Source organism: Nannospalax galili, unplaced genomic scaffold, assembly GCF_000622305.1.
Source record: "Nannospalax galili isolate Female #2095 unplaced genomic scaffold, S.galili_v1.0 scaffold498, whole genome shotgun sequence".
NCBI lineage: Eukaryota > Metazoa > Chordata > Mammalia > Rodentia > Spalacidae > Nannospalax > Nannospalax galili.
In genome coordinates, this window is record NW_008342032.1 from 2,219,684 (window position 1) to 2,240,856 (window position 21,173).

Consider the following 21,173-nt stretch of genomic DNA (forward strand, 5'->3'; position numbering starts at 1 on the left):
CAAAAGAGGGGAGAGAGAGAGAGAGAGAGAGAGAGAGAGAGAGAGAGAGAGAAGAAAATAGAATGTTTTAAGAGAGATATTTACAAAATTGCTCTTAACAGTTATAAAAACATGAAGATTTGACACTTTCTTCTTAATCTACTTAATGTAATGAATGAAAAGCAAACATTCTAATGCATGAAGAAAAGTGTCTGCATGGCAAAATAAACCATCAGCAGATCATACTGACAGGCCACAGAATAGAAAAAATCTTTACCAGCTGTACTTTAGACAAGGGGCTAAGATCCAGAATTTACAAAGAACTGAAAAATTTAGTACCATGAAATAAAATAAAATAAAACAAAACCACCAGTCAATGGGCTAATGAAATAAACAGACAGATCTCAAAAGAATAAAGGCAAATGGCCAAAAGTATATTTGAAAACAGTTCAGCATCCCTAGTCGTCAGGGAAATGCAAATTAAAACTACTTTGAGAGTCCACCTCATCCAAGTCACGGTGGCTATCCTCAAGAAATCTGACAACGAATATTGGAGAGGATATGGAGAAAGAGGAACCCTTCTCCACTGCTGGCTAGAGTGCCAATTAGTGCAGCCATTGTGCAGAAATCGGTATGGAGCGTTCTCAAAAAATTAAAAATAGAAGTACTACATAACCCAGTCGTACCACTCCTGGGCATATGCCCAAAGGACTCCATATCCTACCACACAAATATTCACACATCCATGCTTATTGCTACTTCATTTGTGATAGTACGGAAATGGAACCAGCTTAGATGTCCACCAACAGAAGAATAGATGATGAAAATGTAGTACATATACGGAATAGAATACTACTCAGCTATAAAAAATAAAATCATGAAGTTTTTAGGGAAATGGAGGGATCTGTGAAGTTTAATATCAAGCTAGGTGATCCGAATTTAGAAAGAGAAACATCACGTGTTCTCCCTCATATGCAATCCTAGTCTATAATGTATATGTGTATATATGTAGAATAGATGATGAAAATGTAGTACATATACGGAATAGAATACTACTCAGCTATAAAAAATAAAATCATGAAGTTTTTAGGGAAATGGAGGGATCTGTGAAGTTTAATATCAAGCTAGGTGATCCGAATTTAGAAAGAGAAACATCACGTGTTCTCCCTCATATGCAATCCTAGTCTATAATGTATATGTGTATATATGTAAACAGGTATAAGTATGAGTAAAGCCTAAAAATCCAAAAAGGAAACCAAAAGAAGATAAGAAAATATTACTTGGAGCAGGGCGTGGTGGTGCATGCCTTTAATCCCAGCACTTGGGAGGCAGAGGCAGGCAGATCTCTGTGAGCTCAAGGCCAGCCTGGTCTATATAGTGAGTTCCAGGACAGCTGGGGCTACAGGGAGACCCTGTTTCAAAAAGACTAAAAAAAAATTACTTGGTGAAGAAGAATGGGGTAGACAAAAGGCACACAGAACGTGAAAGAGGAAAATAATTGGGGGAGTATAAGGGAGGACCAGGAGTGGCAGGGGGTCAGGGAGGTGGGAGGGAAGGAGAACCACAAAAACATTTTGCTGGGAAATGTCATCATGGTATCTGCTGATACCATGTATACATTATATTCTGATTGAAAAAACAAAGAAAAATAATCATTTTATGAATACCTGAATTCTCTATGTAAACACAGCAGGCTTTATGATATGAGATAATGTCCACTCTTGTGCAGTTTTAAAGTAAGAGGAAACATTTCTTCTTTTTTTCTGAAATATGTTATTAAATAAGACTAGTGCAGGTTTGAGTATCTTAAAACAGTATATGGAATATATTATATATCTTATATATAGAAAGAAAAACAGGATAGGTTTTAAATGGAATGTTAGATATATAACTTTAGCACAGTCTATTCCCCCACTGAGCTAGGTCTCCTAAAAGACTAATCTTTAATAGTCATTAAGCTTGAGCTTTCTTCCCTAGCACAAAGATTGTTAAAGTGTGTGTATGCATGCCTGTGTGTGTGTGTGTGTGTGTGTAGCACTGGGGATGAAATCCATGCCTTGAACATGCTAGACAAGTGCTATTCCGCTGAGATCAAAGTGGTGAACCTAAATGTATCCATATATGTCAAGGAGGAAAGAAAATATTACCTTCTTTCTAATTATTAGCTGGTTCTCCAATGTAATATATGATTCAAAAGAGTGATTCAAACACTGATCCAAAGTGAGTATCTAGCACGTTTCCTGGAACAAATTGAGATTTAATATGAACTCACAGAAATGAAACTCAAGAGACCTCACTTCTGTCCATGTTTTTCTTAGTTGAGGCTGCATCGTGCTCAAGCAGACTCTTGGTTAAGAGCATAAAGTAATTGTAATAGTTCATATGGCTTTTCAATTTGACAGCATCTAGAATTACTGTATAAGCCTCCAGGAATGTCTGTGAGAGTTTCTATATGAGGTTAATTGAGGGGAGAGCACTCAGCTTAAATGTGAGTGGCACCATTCCTTAGCTGAGTCCTGGGCTGTGTAGAAAGGAGAGAGCTCGTTGAACATGAGTATTCGTCACTCTGCTTCCTGACTGTGAATGCAATGTGACCTGCTGCCTCATGTGTTCACTGTCATGAGTTCCCCACCATGGTGGACTGCACCCTGGAGCTGTGAGCCAAAATAAACCTTTTTCCTTAAGTTGCTTTTGTCAGGTATTTTGTTGTAACAAGAAGACAAGTGATTAATACAGCAATCAGTGTATGTACTCAAAGTTCTTTACTCCTTTTCCAGTGTTTCCTTGCAATCCACAAATGCACTTAGCTCAGGGGACTTGCTTGAGCCTGAAGTCTTCTAATACTAGTCTTAACAGACCAAGTGGCGTTCTAATTCTAAAATATTTGTTTTACTTGTTAGAATTTACTGGTATTTCCAGTTCCAGGGTTCTGCTTGCTGACTGGCTAATGTGATAAACTGAACTAAAGCTGATACTTACTGAGATGTCATTAGCATTTAATGCATAACACATTAGGACAGCAGAGATATTTTATGTTGGGGAGGGAAAGGAGGAAGGGAGGGCAGAAGGGAGAAAGAGAGAAAGCTTCCAAAGATCCTCAAAAATCTCTGTTTCTTAGTCTACTTTGTATTACTTTAAATGTGATTTTTGTTTTTTAATTGATAATAATTATAATTATTTAAGGAGTTCAGTAGTAATAATTATAATTATTTAAGGAGTTCAGTAGTATAATTTGACCCATGCATGTAACATGTAGTGATTCTGGGCTCTTTAAACTCATTTTTTCACCTGAAATTTGCATCAATTTAGGGAATAGAGAACCTCATTTCTGTTTTCAGGATTTATTTTTGCAGACAAGAGCAGCAGTGATGGGGTTCCGACTAACTTTTCCTCATTAACCACACATAGGTAACCCATACGTAAACTTTCCGGTGAAAGCAGTCCAGTGTAAGTCTACAGAAAAGTTACCAACACTTAGCTTCCAAAATCCAATAGGTTTTCAGATGTCAGATTGAACTGAAATAGAGTTACAGGTGACAAGCAATACATGTTGGACAACAGAGAAAATAAGTCCTTTTTTTTTGTCTTTTTGAGACAGGGTCTCCCTGTAGCCCCAATTGTCTTGGAACTCACTATATAGACCAGGCTGGCCTCGAACTCACAAAGATCTGCCTGCCTCTGCCTCCCAAGTGCTGGGATTAAAGGCATGTGCCACCCCGCCTGGCCATAAGAAGTTTTCCATTTCCATGCAAGAACAATCTTGGAAATTAATACTACGTCCATGCTCTCTCCTTAGAAGAGAAAGGGGTCACTATTTCAGTCTTAAATGCATTATTTCTACTAGTCACACAAATCGGTCAGAAGAAGCCATTGCTCCTTAACTTAAAATTGGATATCCCCATTCTCTTCAACCTGAGCCCAGCCCTGCAAGAACTGTACTCCTTTAGTGGAATCTCTCAAAATCAGCCACCCCTTTTATACCCTTATTCTAATAACCCCTGTGTTCCTTTAACCCAGTGACTATTAATTCACGGTTAAAACCACTTAAGGAGGCAAGTAATAGGACAAATCTTGGAAGGCATAAGAAGAAAAGGATTTAAAAGGATATAATGGATATATATTCCAGTCTTCAGTTGAATAAACTGCTTCTCAGCTGTGAATATGAAGGGCTTAAGCACTGGAAGGCCATGATGGCCCTAAGGTAAAGGAAATTGGTAAGGAAGTCATTCTGAAGGGCACTGATGCTAGTCAGTGGCCACTCTCCTGTTGGAATACACAACAAACTTACTGTCCAGAGCTTCAACAAAGTAAATAAAAATAAAAAGTCAGGGCCATGAACCACTCCCATAGATGGACTGTTTCCAGCTAAGTGTTCCCCACCTGGGAATCACATATATTTCAAGATTCAGTGCATCACCTAACATTTAAATATTTCAATATTTAATATATACAATCAGCACTAAATTAGTACTAATAATATGCCCTTATTAAACAACCGAGTTCTAGAGTGAAATGTCTAATCATTGATATCACCATTTTATGAAATTTTCCAACTACCTCTTGATATTCAATTGTACACCAAATATACTTTGTTTCAATTTCCAGTATTCAAGGCAACATTTTATTCTACTTAACTATTTTTCATTTGTGCTTTAATTACTAAAATTATTACATTTTATCATTTTAAAACATAGATTAATTTTTTTTCTCCCAATCATCCTGGAAAACTAAACAACTATGAAAGGAGAGGAAAAGATAAGCCAGGATAAACAAATAAAACCTGAAAGTAGTTTCTGGTTGCTGTTTTTACTTTTAAAATTTTAACAATATTTGATTGTTTCAATTCCTCATGTAAGCAACTGATCACATATCAACAGTAACAAAGAGATAAGTTTGAGTGTATAAATACAGGAAAACAAAAAGGGGTTAAAAGAAAGGATAATTGGGTTCTCTCTGGGTGGCAGGAATTGCTGTATTTTTTAAATAATCCAGGAGTATGCATTACTCTTGTATTACTAAGTGGATTTGGCTATTCTGTTTTCTTTTTAAATTACATGAACATGTTTTAAGGTTGGGCAAGCACTGTCAGGAAGAATAGAAAAATCCACTGGCAAGTAACATCTTAATCTTATTATCTGCTCTTATTGGGAACACTGTGAGCACTTCTGGGGTCCTGCGAGAGTGGTTACTCTTAAACGAATAAAAGAAATATAATGTAAAAAGATGTTCTGTCACCCAAATTGGGTAATGAGAAGTTACAAAAGAGATGTGTACTTCAACTGAATGTCCTAGAGGAATTTAAAAACATCAGGACTGAAGATTAAAGGCTACAGAGGATAACTCTAGAAAATAAAAGCTCAATAGTGAAAAGGAAAATGAATTGTTTTGGTGATATCATGACTTGAGAACCTGGCGAATGTGTCAAACAGAAGATAAGGACAGACATTAATGAAATATGTTCTTTGACTACGACAAATGACTGAGACAGAAAACATCACTAGCATAAGAAAACTACTCTGTCTGGGGTAAGGAAGCTAGCTGCAGAGAGAATCACTTAATCAGGGCTGAGTGGAGGGTTTCGCATCTGTTGTCTTTAACTCAAAAGGAGGAACAACTCTGAGCTCAGATGAGATGTACAAAAAGGATGGCTAGTAAAGACAAATGAGAGTCATACCTGTTAAACACAGGATAACTCCATTATCTGGAATTCTTGGGCCAAAAGTGTTTCAGACTTTGAACTTCTTTTAGATTTTTTGAAATACATGTGCAGAATGAGATCTCATGGAGATGGGTCCCATGCCAAAAATACTTCACTGATGTTTAATAAATATCATTTATTAATTATAGTTTTATACACAGTTTTAGCTCCTCCATATTATGACTAAATCTGTTACATTAGATCAGATGTAGAATTTGTGCCACCACATCAATGCTCAGAAAATTTTTTATTCTGGGGTGTTTCATATATTTGATTTTTACATCAAAGATTCTCAACCTGTATCTGAATACATATTAATTATTATCAAACTAAAGTGAAAAGTGAAATGATGTTTGTTATTATTGGTGCTGTGTTTGTAGGCCTGGTCTATTGTATATGCTGAGGGTGGAGCTTACACCTATGATACTAACAAAATTGAGAAGAAAAGATTAGAGAAAAGGAAGCATGGGGGGGTCTTAGCATCTTGGAATTCAGGGTCACTTGTAGGGATTGTGGACAAAGAGATGTTTCAGGTTATTAAGTACATAGCACCACTAACAGAGCTTCTGGGAGTTATTCACTAGCATTGGAAACTACAGAAACATCCACAGTAAAAGGTCATTGAGAGTTTACACCCTGAGAAAACAGAAAAATTTTCTAATCAGGATAGCTCTATTCTTATACTTAAAAACGCCATTTATTGGGGCTGGAGAGATGGTTCAGCAGTTAAGAGCACTGACTGCTCTTGCAGAGGACCTGGGTTTGATTCCCAGCACTCACATGGTGGCTACAAACCATCTTTAATGCCAGTTCAAGGGGAATCCGAAGCCCTCTTCTGACCTCCACTGCAATGCACGACACAGGTGCACTCACATACATGCAGGCAATACACTCATACACATAAAAATATAAAAATAATAAATAAAATATTTTTAAAAAAACCATTTATTAATGCATATTCTAAAAGAGAAGCTAGAAAGAAAAGATGCGCTCTGAGGGCAGAAGAACTAAGTATGTCAGCATCTTTGCCTGACTCTTTAGCATTCCAGTACCACCATCCTCTATTCCAGAAACGATTTGTTCTATTACATTAAAAACTGAGACCCATAACCACAGAAATTCACATAGCTGGAAATGTAGATGCCCAAATCACACAGAGAGAACACTGGCTAAGGTCCTTAATAAGCAAAGAACCATAAGTTAAAATAGGATGGCATTTTCACCTATTGTGGGGTGCAGTGTTTTGTTTTTTTTCCCTTGGTGTTGTGGTTTTTACTTGTAGGTTTATTGGCTTTATTTTATTTTCTAACTTTAGTACCCTAAAATGGCAAAAGAATGAGGAACAAATGGAGATAGTTTTGATAACTTGGCACTGACAGACTATCCTAAGAGAATATTTTGAAATACATAAAGCATTTTGTTCACAGTGTTGATCACAGCACTCTTTGTAATACTGAAAATTTGGAAATAACCTAAATTTCTAACAATTCAAAGGATGTTCAGTAAATTATAATAAAACTACACAATAAAATATATTATCAGCAATATAAAGTATCTTTGCAGAAATCCATAATAACCATACATAATACGTAGCAGAGGGAGTAAGTACAGAAATTGTATTATAAAGAACATAGGATCATAAAAATATCAAAAATTCATATCCCCCCAAAGACAAGATATTAATTGATCATCTCAGGATAACACAGTCACACATTTTCTTGCCTTTCACTGCATTTTTGTTTTCCAGTTTTTCTGTAATTAGCACATCAATTTTATAAACAGGAAAAAATATCATTTAAAAAGTAAAATAAATACCAGCTTCTTTAGAAGTGTTCATTTCACCTGACAATACAGTCTAGAGTTCCAAAGGCCTCAGTCTCTTGGCAGTGGGGGTGGGGGCGCCAGGCTGTGAAGAATGGATTGGGGCCAAGAAGAAAGGGCACAACCTAGGAGGGTCAGGGAGGCAGGGATTGGCGAGGGAGAGTCAGCCAAGGGAAGGGACATTGTGGAACCAGGGAAGAGTGACTGCTCAGTGGAGGTCTTTTCAGACCCATAGTAGGCACTGATGGTGTTGTCAAAGGGCAGAGTCAAGAGGGATTTTAAGAAGACACATGGATTCCTTTAGGAACAGGGGAGGAAAACTACTCAGGAATGAGAGGAAAAGGAGAGAAGCAATGTTGATGGGTGGAGAGAGGAAGAGGCCAAGGGCCACAGTAATCTCCCTACTCTGTGCCTAAACCAAACCGAGCTTGCTCACCTCAACACATGGTTCTATGGGAAAATGCAGGGCAGAGGTCACAGTGGGAATTTGCCAATCTGGGTCAGCAGATCCAACTCCAATCCACAGATAACCTAAGGCAGCTCTGTCCAACAGAACTTTTCTGTTATGACAGAAAAGTTATGTTTGGCTACTGAGTACTTGAATTATAATGGGATGAGGAATCTTCTAAAACTTCATTTCATTCCAATTGAACTGAAATTTAAATAGCCACGTATCCCTAGTGGCTAATAAGCAGATAGCAGCATCTGGCCTATGAATTCATCAAGTGCAGAATGTGGGAGGGTTTGACATTAAACTGTGCTTCTGGAAATAAAACGAGAAAAAAATGAAGTGTATATGTTGTAATCAATCAGGAGCAGCAAATGGATGTAAAATAAAAACCTGTGTCAAAACTTGTCCCTGTGAGTGTGAAGTAGGCGATAAAGCTAAAGAAAATGAAAATATGTATGAAGAAGTCCCAAGCTGGATTGTGAAAATTACAGTGAATGGAACAAGCACAATAGAGAAGATGAAGAACAAGAAAAAGCCGGAGGAAATCATCTACAGAAGCCAAAGTCTCCGGAGCAGACACATTTTGGGATCGGGAGAGATGAATAGGACCACCAATCCTGAAACACAAATTACTGTTGCTAACACAGTCACTCAGGAAACCGTTGTGTTATCACTTAAACCTCCTTAGAGGTCAATTAGTAAAAACAGTCTGTCTTAAAAAGAATAGCTTGTCTTTTTGTTTACAACTTAATGCATACAGTAATTTAATATAATTAGCTATTTGCTATGTTTTGATTCACAGACATTCATTCACCTGGAAACACTGTGGCATTTGTGAAGGGAAAATTACTAAAATCATTCATTTTGATACAAGAGTAACTAGTGTATATTTAGAAAGCTGTCGACTACTGATGACTGATCAGCTTCACCAGGTTATGCACATGACTTGTAAAGATTCTGTTTCTTCGCAGAGGGATGAACTCACCTTATCACTACCACCTACCTCTCTCTGGTCACTTTCATATTTTGCGACTGCAGAACTCAGTTCTGAAAGTCTTCATAATTCTCAGAATAATTTAACTTCATGAAATCCATGTTTTCTTTAAAAAAACCAGTGAAAGTAGAATATTTCTTGCTCCCAAGATAAATGGATTTCTGCAATTCTCTAAATAAAATTATTAATATGACTTTGAAGACTGAAATCACAAATATAGTTATATTTTTAAATGCTTTTTGTTGTGAATAACAACTTTTTAACAGATGGTCATTGAATTCAAGAGTTATATTATCTAACAGCAAAATTATTATTTGGGCCAGAGGGTACTGAAATATTTTAACCAAATTCCTTACCCATCTATCTCTATTTTACTAAGCTTTATTTATTATTTAATGATGAAACAATACATTAATCATTTCATGTCCATTTTACCTTTGGATTTTGAAATTTGTAGTCTTAGAAACAAAAGTTGAAGCTAGACTTTAAGTAGTTGGTTCTAGAATTATTGATTTCACATTTGAGAAAGAAATGAATCTCATGTCACACTGACACATTTTCACTACACTGACCTACATATATAAAATATGTATAGTATATATGTATATATTACAAACAAAATAACCAAGACCTTAGGATCAAAATTAATTCCACATATGCATACTTTTTGAAATGCAATCAATTCTATAAGTATTTCTGGAGTACAGTGTTATGTTTGGCTAGCATGGTTTTTATATACAAAGGTATGATGTCACTTTGGTTAGTTCACTTGGTACTTCCTTAATCACTAAAAAATGAAAGCATTTAGCCAAGTCTAAATCCAATTTTCAACCATAAATCAGTAAGGACTATATTTAAAGTTTTGTCACATAGTCTTAGATCAAATTGCTGAGACATGCATTTTGCTTACCTTCCACTGAGGTTGGCTCCAATACTATGAGTAATGAAAACCATTTCTAATGTGCCCTGTCACAAATGAGAAGGGGAAAGGGATACATGTGCCCTCTATGGCTGTAAAACTGAAGGCTTCAGTGCCTGGGAAGTTCTCCATGCTGGGAGTCATTATATACATTGTGATCCTGCAGTGAGTCAGACTCCACAAAATACAGTTCCCCTGCATGGATGTCAGAAAAGTTAGCCAGAAACACACCAGGATTGAAGCCATTGAAGCCTACTCACACAGTATACCTATAGTCTATGGTTATGGTGTGTATGGAGTAACCCATGATCTTTATACCTTTTTTTTTTTTTGTCTTTTTGAGACAGGGTCTCTCTGTAGTCCCAGCTGATCTGGAACTCGATATGTAGACCAGGCTGTCCTCGATCTCGCAGAGTTCCGCCTGCTTCTGCCTCCCGAGTGCTGGGATTAAAGGCGTGTGCCACTTCGCCTGGACGATCTTTGTATCTTTTAAGTTTGGCTTGTCAAAATTCCACTGAGGAGAATCTCCAGGCCAGGGGCAGTGGCCACAGGCAATCACATCCCCGGGATTACCACGGAGGTATGAATTCTCTTCAGAGTAATGGAGTTGAAAATACTTTAGAAGGTTCTGGCCTTCTCTACACAGCTCAGCATGAAATGACGGAACAGGGCAGAGACAAGGAACTTTCAGTCCTGCGAGTCCAGCAAGTGCGAAGAAGAGAGATATAAGTTCCACAAGGTCTGTGGTGTGCCTGCCTGGATTCATCAATTTTGAGGTGGCATCAGAAGGGTTGCAGTAAGAGAAAAGCTTCTCGCTTGCTGCAGGAAATGAAGCCTGAACGTAGAACATCTGGGGCACACAGGCAATGACGTCAAAATTACGGTATTTGGCCCATTCTCCATTTCATCAGAGGTGAATGCATCAATTGTGTTGTTGGCCAAATGAAGATCATCCAAAGCACTCAAAAGGCGCCCAACCTGGATATCCAAATAGGACCGAGGCAAGTAGCTCTTGCGGATTTTCCGCTGAAAGTCTGCAGGAATTGGGCCAGATGGCACACTGATGTTTAAAGCTTGGACATCTTCCTATTCCCTCATGTCTATCCAGGGGTGGTAAGCCACACGGGGTAGGCCATTAGGGACCTGGGGATCAGGCGCCAGGGTGATGTTTTCCAAGGAACACAACTTCTGAAATTCCTTGCTGTATCTGAAATGGATGTGTGGCTTATGGTACCCAACAGTCAGGAAGAAAGGACTAGGTGATGTTTTCATCTTTTCCTCAGTGCTCTGTTTGTCAGGCAGGGTGGCCTCGGGTACATCTGCCATGTCCACAGGGCAAAGCAGATTGGCATGTGTTAGATAAAAGCCGGGCAGGGAATAGCCACAGGAAACATAGGACGACTCCAGTAAAGCAAAGTTTATTTCTTAGGATTGCTGGTGGCTGGCAGCTCAGCTGGGGAGAGAAAGGCAGCCAGCCGCCTGCTGACTGCTGAGGAAGTTCTTATAAGGGGGTTGGGGAATGTGGAAGGTGGCAAAAATAATCTTTATGGTTTCAAGGGAAGTAGCTTGAACTGAGACAGTTCTTACACCATTGGGTCTGGGTGCAGGGTCCTGTTTATCATCCAAATTATCTGGGGAACAGCTTTGTGCTGGGACAGCTCTGAATGTAGATGTCTGGCCAGTTCCTGTTTTGCAAGGGGCCCCTCATGGCCTGTCTTGTGAGGCTTTTTTACACTGGGAGAGGGTAGTCTGCAGACCTGGACTCTAGCAGCACGGAGTTCTCCGTCTTGTCCGGTACTTGTCTTAGTGTGTTCATATTTCTCTGAGGAAGGATGATAAGGTGCAAAAGACCAACTATATGGAGAATCATCACTGTGACTGGAAGATATACACTGTGACTTTCCCAACTGACATGCTCATGTAACCATTCTCCTTGAAGTTCTGAGGGATGGTGAAGAAGTTCCCTGTGTTCACCCTCCAATAGGCTCTGAAGTCATACAGGCGGGTGGCATCAGGCTTCCTTCAGGTGAGGAAGGACACTGCTTGGTTTGCACATTGCTTTCTGGGCAAAGGCATCCTGGAAGAGGATGCTGTGGGATGCCAGCTGGTCATACAGGCAGGTGGTGTCAGACCTCCTCCGGGTGAGGAAGGACACTGCTTGGTTTGCACACTGCTTTCTGGGCAAAGGCATCCTGGAAGAAGATGCTGTGGGATGCCAGCTGGTCAGTGTTTGGACACTTCACTAGCTTATCTCCAAAACAGCTCAGGGAGGGATGCAGGTTATCCACTGTGATTAGAAGGACACTTGTCTGTGGGAGGGACGTGGGTTATCCACTCTGATTAGAAGGACCCTCTTCTGTGGCGGAGTGGCCTTGCACTGCGGATTCCAGGGAGACACATACCAAGCCCAGGAAGAGGCTAAACCCAAGGAGGTGCCAAGCAGGGGGCCGGGGAGGCAGCATTTCTGCTTTGAGGCTGCAGAACACTGTGCTATGCTGCTGCTCAGAGGCCTGGCGAGCTGCCCCACTTTAGAGGGTTTTTTTTTTTTTTTTTTTTTTGGGTCTTTTTGAGACAGTGTCTCCCTGTAGCCTCAGCTGTCCTGGATTCACCATGGAGACCAGGCTGGCCTCAAACTCACAAAGATCCGCCTTCCTCTGTCTCCCGAGTGCTGGGATTAAAGGCATATGTCACCAAGACCAGCTAGACTTTTTATATTAATTTCCTGTCCTTTAATATTTTTCTATGGTTTTGATACAATTTTCAAAATTCTCTCACTAATTTCTTATGTTACTAACTTCATCACTTAATAGCTCTTACATTTTTAATTAAAGCAGACTGCTTATTTGCCATCTTCAGTTCTATTGCCTATGACTTTTAGTTCGATGTGTAAAACACCAGTTTGGGAATATTAACATCTCCCTCACTGGCTGTTTCTTCAAACTTCTGTATGTTAAGTTATCATGATTATCAACCATAAAATCAGCTAGAATATCAAATGTCAGTTGCTCTCCAAAAATTTTTTCCTTCCTTGAATTTCTGTAAAACACAGTTTGATAGTAAGGGCAGGAGAAAAAGGCTGAATGCCACCAACAAACCTTCTGCCCAAATAGAAAGCAAATGTTCTGAAAATAATGAACAAGGTACGGCCTACAACCAGCTCAGAATAAAACTGTAGACCACTGGCCAAACCAAAGGGGGAGATCAGAGCCCTAGAGAGACCCCTCCAACATTCACCTGAGGAGACAATGTGGACAGCTGAGTACAAAGGGTTCAGATTTATCATTTGCTATGTCCTTTCTTCTTGAAAAAAGGTCATTACTGGACAGGGAATTCAGGACAAAAGAGCTAGAAAATATTCATGAGATTCATGAATAAAACTATCACTCCAATTGCAGGGTTTCATTACAAGCACTTACATACACCTCATCTGTAAAGCCAAGGAAGCTCTTCCTCGGCTCGATCCAATCAACATTTACCATTATTTTAGTTATGCTTCAGGTACTTTATGTCTTAGAAAAAAGTCATTGTCTTAGAAAAAAATCCTAGGCAAAAAGGATTAATTGTAAAATGGTTTTATTTAAATTTCCTTTTTCTACTTATTAAGTGTTTCATATGAATAAATTAATCTTTCATATATGATGGCTATCTCAGATAGCTTCCAAGATGTTAAAATGCCAAATGCATCTATTCATAGCATAAAAATATGAAAGGCATCTTTCTGTTATGTGGTTTATTAGCAGAATTGGGAAATTAATCAGACAAGGAAGGTGCAAAGAAAGCAGGTACAATGTTAAAGCGATTAACAGCATCCCGATTTAAAGCATCCCACTTTCCCAATTCTTGTATCTGGTTGCAATACACCATGAAAAAAATCAGTTCATTCTGTTGTGAGCTGAAGTTCCTGGTGGGGAGGGGGGTTGCTCCTGTGTTGAAGATTCTACAAGGCTGATTAACCAATTAACACTTCTGCAGTTGTAAACAGCTAGAAGGTTGCAGATCCAGAGCCAAATTATCTTGGGCTCTCTCTGATTTCCTTAAAATCCATTCTCTTGCTCACCTCTGTGTTTGACCTACCATCCATCCATTGTAACTATTAGATAAATCCTTTTAGAATCTACAAATAGACGCCTACCTCCCACCAACCCAAAGGTTAAAAACAGCAGTAACCTATAGGAGAGACTTTCCTTCTGTGTTGTAAGCTGCCTATCTGATGTTCTCCCCAGTATATATTTAAAATGCCTTGATTTGCTGGGCATGGTGGCACACGCCTTTAGCCCCAGCACTTGGGAGACAGAGGCAGGAGGATCTTTGTGAGTTCGAGGTCAGCCTGGTCTACATAGTGAGTTCCAGGACACCTGGGGCTATAAGGAGATCCTGTCTCAAAAAGACAAAAAACAAAACAAAATAAAATGCCTTGATTTATGTCTTTATTTGTTCTGTTACTATAAAAAAAAACAAAAAAACAAAACAAAACAACAACAAAACTCTATGTAATTGTAACCATGTTGAAATGTGGTATTTAGGGTAGCCTGAATCTGTGTTCCTGAATTGTGGTCACTCATGTTTGGCTCTAGAATAAATTCTTATTCCCTTCGAGATGAGAGCTGTGTTTTTGCATCCACATTGTGTTCAATATGCTGTTATGTTTAAAGGGATTTATACTTGATACCTGAAGGTCTATTGTTAAGGGCCACTGAATTCATTTTCCCTCAAGCACTGTATTCAGATGAGTAATTAAATTAGGAAAAGGAAGTTCAGAATAGTGTATCAGGGAAGAAAGATATACTAAAAGAGGCCACACAAGGAAAACTATTTAGATTGAGGAATACATAAGATTTCATTTTCAGGGCTAGGGAGATAGCTCATGTTGTGGTTTCCATGTAAGCACCATAGCCTTGTACGCTTGAATGCTTGGTCTCCAGCTGGTAACACTCTTTTAGGAAGGCTGTGGAACCTTTAGGAGGTAGAGCATCTCTGGATGAAGTGATTCACTGGTGAATGGGCCCTGAGGCTTTATAGCCAACCCCACTTCCTGTTCATTCTGTGCTTCCGTCCGGTGGATGTAATGTAGCTAGCTTCCTGCTCCTGACACCATTACCTTCCATGATGAACTGTAGCACTCTGGAACTAAAAGCCAAAATAAACTTTCTCCTTTAAGTTGCTTTTGTCAGTATAATTTATCACAGTGACAAGAAAGTAACTATGGCAGCTCTACCTCCAGAGGTTGACACCCTAGTATCCACTCCCTGAGCCTCCCTCACACTGAGGGCTGCCATTCCACATTCCCCAGGTAAACCATCTGATCACTACTCCCCTGAAAGCCAAGGTTTCACATTTAAGTTCCCTCAGGCAACTGGGCCTCCTTACCACCCCTTCTCCTGTGGATAGCTAGAGACCCAAACACCAAGGTTCACATCCTCTTCCTTTCTAAGACTCAGCTTTGAAATTTAAGCCATGAATGATATCCCAATATCTATGAAAAGGGTCGCTTTTCAAGTGCAAATAGCTTTGATACCTATATCCCCCAACACACATGGACACACACACACACACACACACACACACACATACACGAACACACATGTAAAATAGCTAAGTTAATGAGTTTAATTTTCAGAAGCAAATGGAGGTCTTGGTTCAAACTTTCCTTCTATTTTGAGAAGCCGAGTTGAGCAAATGGTTGAAAAGAAAATGAAAATGAAGCAAAAATCACGTTGGAGAGGCAGCTTCCTCCACGGTGCCAAAAGCCTGAGTGAGGTGCTGTTGATCAGACATTTCTCTGTGCTATACACTGCAATAACTATTTCACGTTATTACCAATGTGCCCCTCAAGCAACCCTGGATCAAGTCTGACCACCCCAGGTGGAGCTAAGAAAGCAGGGTACGTGACGCCAGCTGCTCACCTAAGGCTCCCTAGTGGGCAAGTAGCAAAGCCAGCGTCTCTGTCAGCTGGTCCTGCTGACAAAGCTGGCTCTTTCAGTCAGCATGTGGTACCACCTTCTGGTACTATCAAACTCACCTCCAAAGAAGCCACCTGTCTTCCGAGAAGCTTGAGAAAGTCTATGAATTGCCTGCCTCCAAAATCCATGAAGAGGTAAAAATTATCTGGGAGCAAATTACTGACTCACATTGTGAATCAGTCCCAAAAGCATGATCTCAGTGAGGTAAAGGGAAATTGTAGCAGAAACAAACTTTACGGTACTGAGGAAAGCAGCCCTGGGCTAGCAGGGCTGTAGGGCACTGATGGGGGTCAGAAAGAGCTTCGTGTTATGATGGAAACATCCAAGTCATCAAATCATGTATTAAAATGGATGCATTTTATTTGTACAAATGATGTTTCAATAAAACCAAAACAAATTCTACTCTTATAGTAAATTGCCTTGAAGTGATGTTGTCTTTAAATTTTGCATTTAAGTGATCCATGCTGCCTATTTTAATAAAGATACTAGTATGACAGAAAATTAGTATTTAGAAAATTGCAGTGGTACTTCTAGGGATTTAGAATAAAAAGAGATCAAATGAACTCAAGAGCAAACCCTCTCATAAATAACAGTCTACTGTCTCCTAGTGGTAGCAACCCAAAATTTCAGTACATTCATTTATACAAGTGGTCATGATCCCTAATGAACCATAGGGAATTGACATCTGTGTAGTCCAAAGGTGGTCATATGTTAGCAATTCCCATATAATTCAACCTAATAATATATAGACCCTTCTGTGTGGTGAAAGATAGGCCCAGTCACTATCTCCATCTTGCTTATCTTCTAGTCCTAGACAGATGAAAGCAAACAGCCAAATTAGCAAAATCATTCCCAGTTATACAAAATTAATGAAATAAACTATTGATACCTTACTTGAGGTAAGGCAGAAGGTACTTTAAATAAGGAGGTATAATAGAAGATAGGTAGAACATAGAAGATCATTCCAGATAAAAGGATGGGTAAGCAGAATATTCATAAGGTGGAATGAGAGTGCAGACAGGGGCCATGCTGAGTGAGGGGACTTGTGATGAGCAGAGTTCAGGCAAGTAACATAAGTGATGTTCCTAGGGACTCAAGGACTCTGACAGATTTTATTCTAATTCAGAAGAAAGTCATTGAAGTCACTGTTTCAGTTTATGCTTTAGGATGCAACTTCTTGGGGCCTGTAAGATGGCTCAGGGGTAGGTAAATGCACTTGCTGCCAAGCCTGATGATCTGAGTTAGATCCCAGGGTCCACATGGTAGAAGAAAGAACAGACTCCCAAAGGTTGTCCTCTGACTTCCAAATGTGTGCTGTGGCATGTATGTATGTGCACACTCACACATAACACACAAAACAAATACCATACAGATTAAAAAACTAACAAAAGTAAAATATAACTTTGTGGTAAAAAAATTCTATATCTCAATTGAGTGATTAGGTGTTGAAGGTTTTTCAAGAGATTCTGAACTGGGGGCTGGAGAAATGGCTCAGTGGTTAAGAGCACTGGCTGCTCTTGCAGAGGACCTGGGTTTGGTTCTCAGCACCCACATGGTGCCTAACAACCAACCATAACTCCAGTTCCAGGGGATCTGACACCCTCTTCTGACCTCTGCAGGCATTGTAAAATATGGTGCACTTACATACATGCAACTAATAGACTCATTAAAAATAATAAAATATAGAAAATTAGCTGGGTGTGGTGGTGCATGCCTTTAATCCCAGCACTTGGGAGGCAGAGGCAGATAAACCTAATATAAAAATCTAAAGAAGTGGACCTTAGCAGACTGCACCAGGGCTAGACTTCTCTACAGTAGGGGCCCAGACTTTAGCAGACTAACTGAGAGTGCCTGGATCCAGCCTCTTTGTGGTGGTAAGCTTCCCCAAATTCCCTGTGCCCAACCCCCTACCTTGAGACCACCTGTACCCCTCTCATTGCACCAGGGCTAGACTTCTCTGACTGACAGTAGGCCCCAGACCTTAGCAGACTGCATGAGAGGGCCTAAATCAGACCTCTCCTTAGTGAGCATCCCAAATTGTGCTGTGACTGCTCACTAGCACGGATCCAGACCTTAGGAGAAAGCCTGAGAGTACCCGACTGGAGCCTGACTTGGGCCTCTGCAGGAGTTCCTGAGTAGCTGGACTGAAATAATTTGTTCTTCCAATATAAAAATCTAGAGAACCTGAAGCCTAGACCAACCAGCTTTACATAGAGAAAACAACCAAGGCACACCAATTACACAAACAGAAGCAGACTTCAGCTCAACGAAGGAAGGCTTGAGTCTCACTCCAGAATCACAAACAACAAAAGAAATCCATATGCCAGAATCACAACAGAAAAATAATCATATGGAAAACCAAAAGAGTATGTTCCCACCAAGCTCCACCAGTCCTATAGAAAAGTTCTATAAGGAGAATGCCCTAGAGAAAACCCAGTCACAGAATTTAAAAGAACAATCATAAATATGACCACAGAATTCAATGAACTTAAATAACACACAAACAAATAAAAGAACTAAAAGAAAATAGGGATTAAACTCCTGACTGAATTCACAAAAAGGTAGAAATGTTGAAGAAAACCCAGGCTGAAATGAAGAAGGAAGTGAAAATTTCAATAAGCCAATTTGAAATAACAGGAGAAAACCTCACCTCTAGAATAAATGAAATGGAAAACAGAATATCAACACTGGAGGATAAAGTTGAAGAATTGGACCACTCAAGCAATGGGTATGAAAAAAATTTTAAACACAGGAATGGAATATGCAGGAAATTTGGGACACCATGAAAACACCAAATCTATACATCATAGGCTTAGAGGAAGGAGAAGAATTTCAGGGTAACAGTATTGACCAGATCTTAAACATGATTGTAGAAAAGAACTTCCCCAAATTAAGGAAAGACATCCCCATACAAATAAAAGAAGCACATAGAACACCAACTAGATAGGACCAGAAAAGAAACTCCCCACAGCATAGCATAGTAAAAACATTAAATGTACAGAACTAAGATTACTGAAAGCAGAAAAAGAAAAACAATGAGAAACGTATAATGGAAAACTCATCAGAATCCAGCTGACTTATCAGTGCAAACTATGAAAGCCAGAAGGGCCTGAACCGAAGTATTTCCAGTTCTGAATGACCATGCATGCCAACCCAGAATACTTTACCAAGAAAAAAATCTATTATAGTTGAAAGGAAAGAAAAAAAATCTTCCATGACACAAAGGCTAAATGAATACATGTCCACAAAACCAGGGTTTCAAAGAATACCTGAAGCAATACAAAGAATGGAAAAAGGAACAACTATACCCCAGGGGCAACAGAAACAAACTAAATGAAGGTATAGTTGTGGAAACACAAAATTAGGTCAAGAATTCAAACAGAAATTAAATAACTGGAACCAATGTACATCTTTCAATAATAACTTTAAATATCAATGAACTGAACCCCCCAAGTCAAAAGACACAGGCTAAGTGAATGGATTAAGAAATAAAATCCATCCCTTTGTTGTGTGCAAGAAACCCATCTCACCTTCAAGGACCGGTATTACTTACCTTAAGGTAAAAGGATGGAAAAGAATTTTCCAAGAAAATGGCACTAAGAAACAAGCAGGGGTTACAGTTCTAATATCTGACAAAATAGACTTCAAAGTAAAACTAATCAGAAGAGATAAAGAGGGCCACTTCATTCTGATCAAAGGAACAATTGACCAAGAAGATATTATAATCATGAACATATATGCACCAAACTCTGGTGCATGCTACTTCATAAAAACAACACTACAGGACTTTAAGACACAGATTAACCCCAACTCAGTAATAGTAGAGGACTTCAATATCCTACTGTCTCCCTTAGATAAGTCAAATAGATAAAGAATAAACAGAGATATATCTGAATTAAATGATACCATACATTAAATGGACCTAACAGACATCTACTGAATATTCCACCCAAGCAACAAAGAATACATTTTCTATTTAAGTCCATGGAACTTTCTCTAAAATTGACCACATACTGGGGCACAAAACAAACCTTAAAATTGAAATAATTCCATGCATTCTATTAGACCATAATGCAATAAAACTTAAAATCAACACTGAAAGAAGCCCTAGTAATTACATGAACTCATAGAGACTAAACAACACACTCCCAAATGATGAATGGGTCAAAGAAGAAATTAAGAAAGGAATAAAAGAATCATTGGAACTAAATGAAAAGGACAATACAACACAACAACACCTCTGGGACACTTTAAAAGCAGTCCTAAGAGGGAAGTTTATAGCTCTAAGTGCCTGCATTAAAAATCAGAAAGAGCTCAAATAAATGACTTAATATTGCAACTCAAGATTCTGGAAAGCCAAGAATAAATTAAGCCCAAACCTAGCAGATGAGAAGAAATAACAAAAATCAGAGCAGAAATTAATGAAATAGAAACAAAGAGAATACAAAGAATGAATGAATCTAAGAGCTGGAGCTTTGAAAAGCTAAACAAGATAGACACACCCTTAGCCCAGCTAACCAAAAGAAAGAAAGAACAGCTCTAAATCAACAAAATCAGAGATGAAAGGGGAAACATCACAACAGACACCAAAACAATCCAGAACATTATAAGGGAATATTTTAAAAACCTATACTCTAGGCTGGGCATGGTGGTGCATGCCTTTAATCCCAGCATTTGGGAGCCAGAGGCAGGTGGATCTCTGTGAGTTCAAGGCCATCCTGGTCTACACAATGAGCTCCAGGCCAGCTGGGGCTACAGCGAGACCCTGTCTCAAGAAGACAAAAAACCCAAAAGACCTACACTCTATTAAATTTGAAAACCTAAAAAAACTAATGGCTATCTAAAATCATGGGAACCAGAAAATCATGGGAACCAGAAAAGCTAAACAAAGAAGAGATAGTTTAAAAAACCCATAACATGTAAAGAAATTGAAACAGAAATACCTCTGGACTAAAAAATGTCCAGGCCCAGATGAATTTATAGCAGAATTCTAAACATGTAAAGAAATTGAAACAGAAATACCTCTGGACTAAAAAATGTCCAGGCCCAGATGAATTTATAGCAGAATTCTATCAGACATTTAAAGAAAATCCATATCCAATACCACTTAAATTACTTAAATTACTCAAAAAGATAGGAACAGAGGGAAAACAACCAAATTCCTTCTATGAAGCCAGCATCACTCTAAAACCAAAACCAGGTAAAGACACAACCAAAAAATGAAATTATAGACACATATACTTAATGAACATAAGTGCAAAAATTCTCAACAAAATACTTGCAAACCTCATGCAGACACACATAAAAGATCATCCACCATGATCAAGTCAGCTTTATCCCAGAGATGCAGG

At 38.9% G+C, this 21,173-nt stretch overlaps 2 pseudogenes; both read right to left on the reverse strand.

The window, feature by feature from the left end:
* The window catches only part of LOC103738060, a 37,303-nt pseudogene extending 27,406 nt beyond the window's left edge, over window positions 1–9,897 (reverse strand).
* A 74-nt stretch (window positions 9,898–9,971) lies between these two features.
* Window positions 9,972–12,324, reverse strand: LOC103738062 (annotated as a pseudogene).
* Window positions 12,325–21,173: the final 8,849 nt, after the last annotated feature.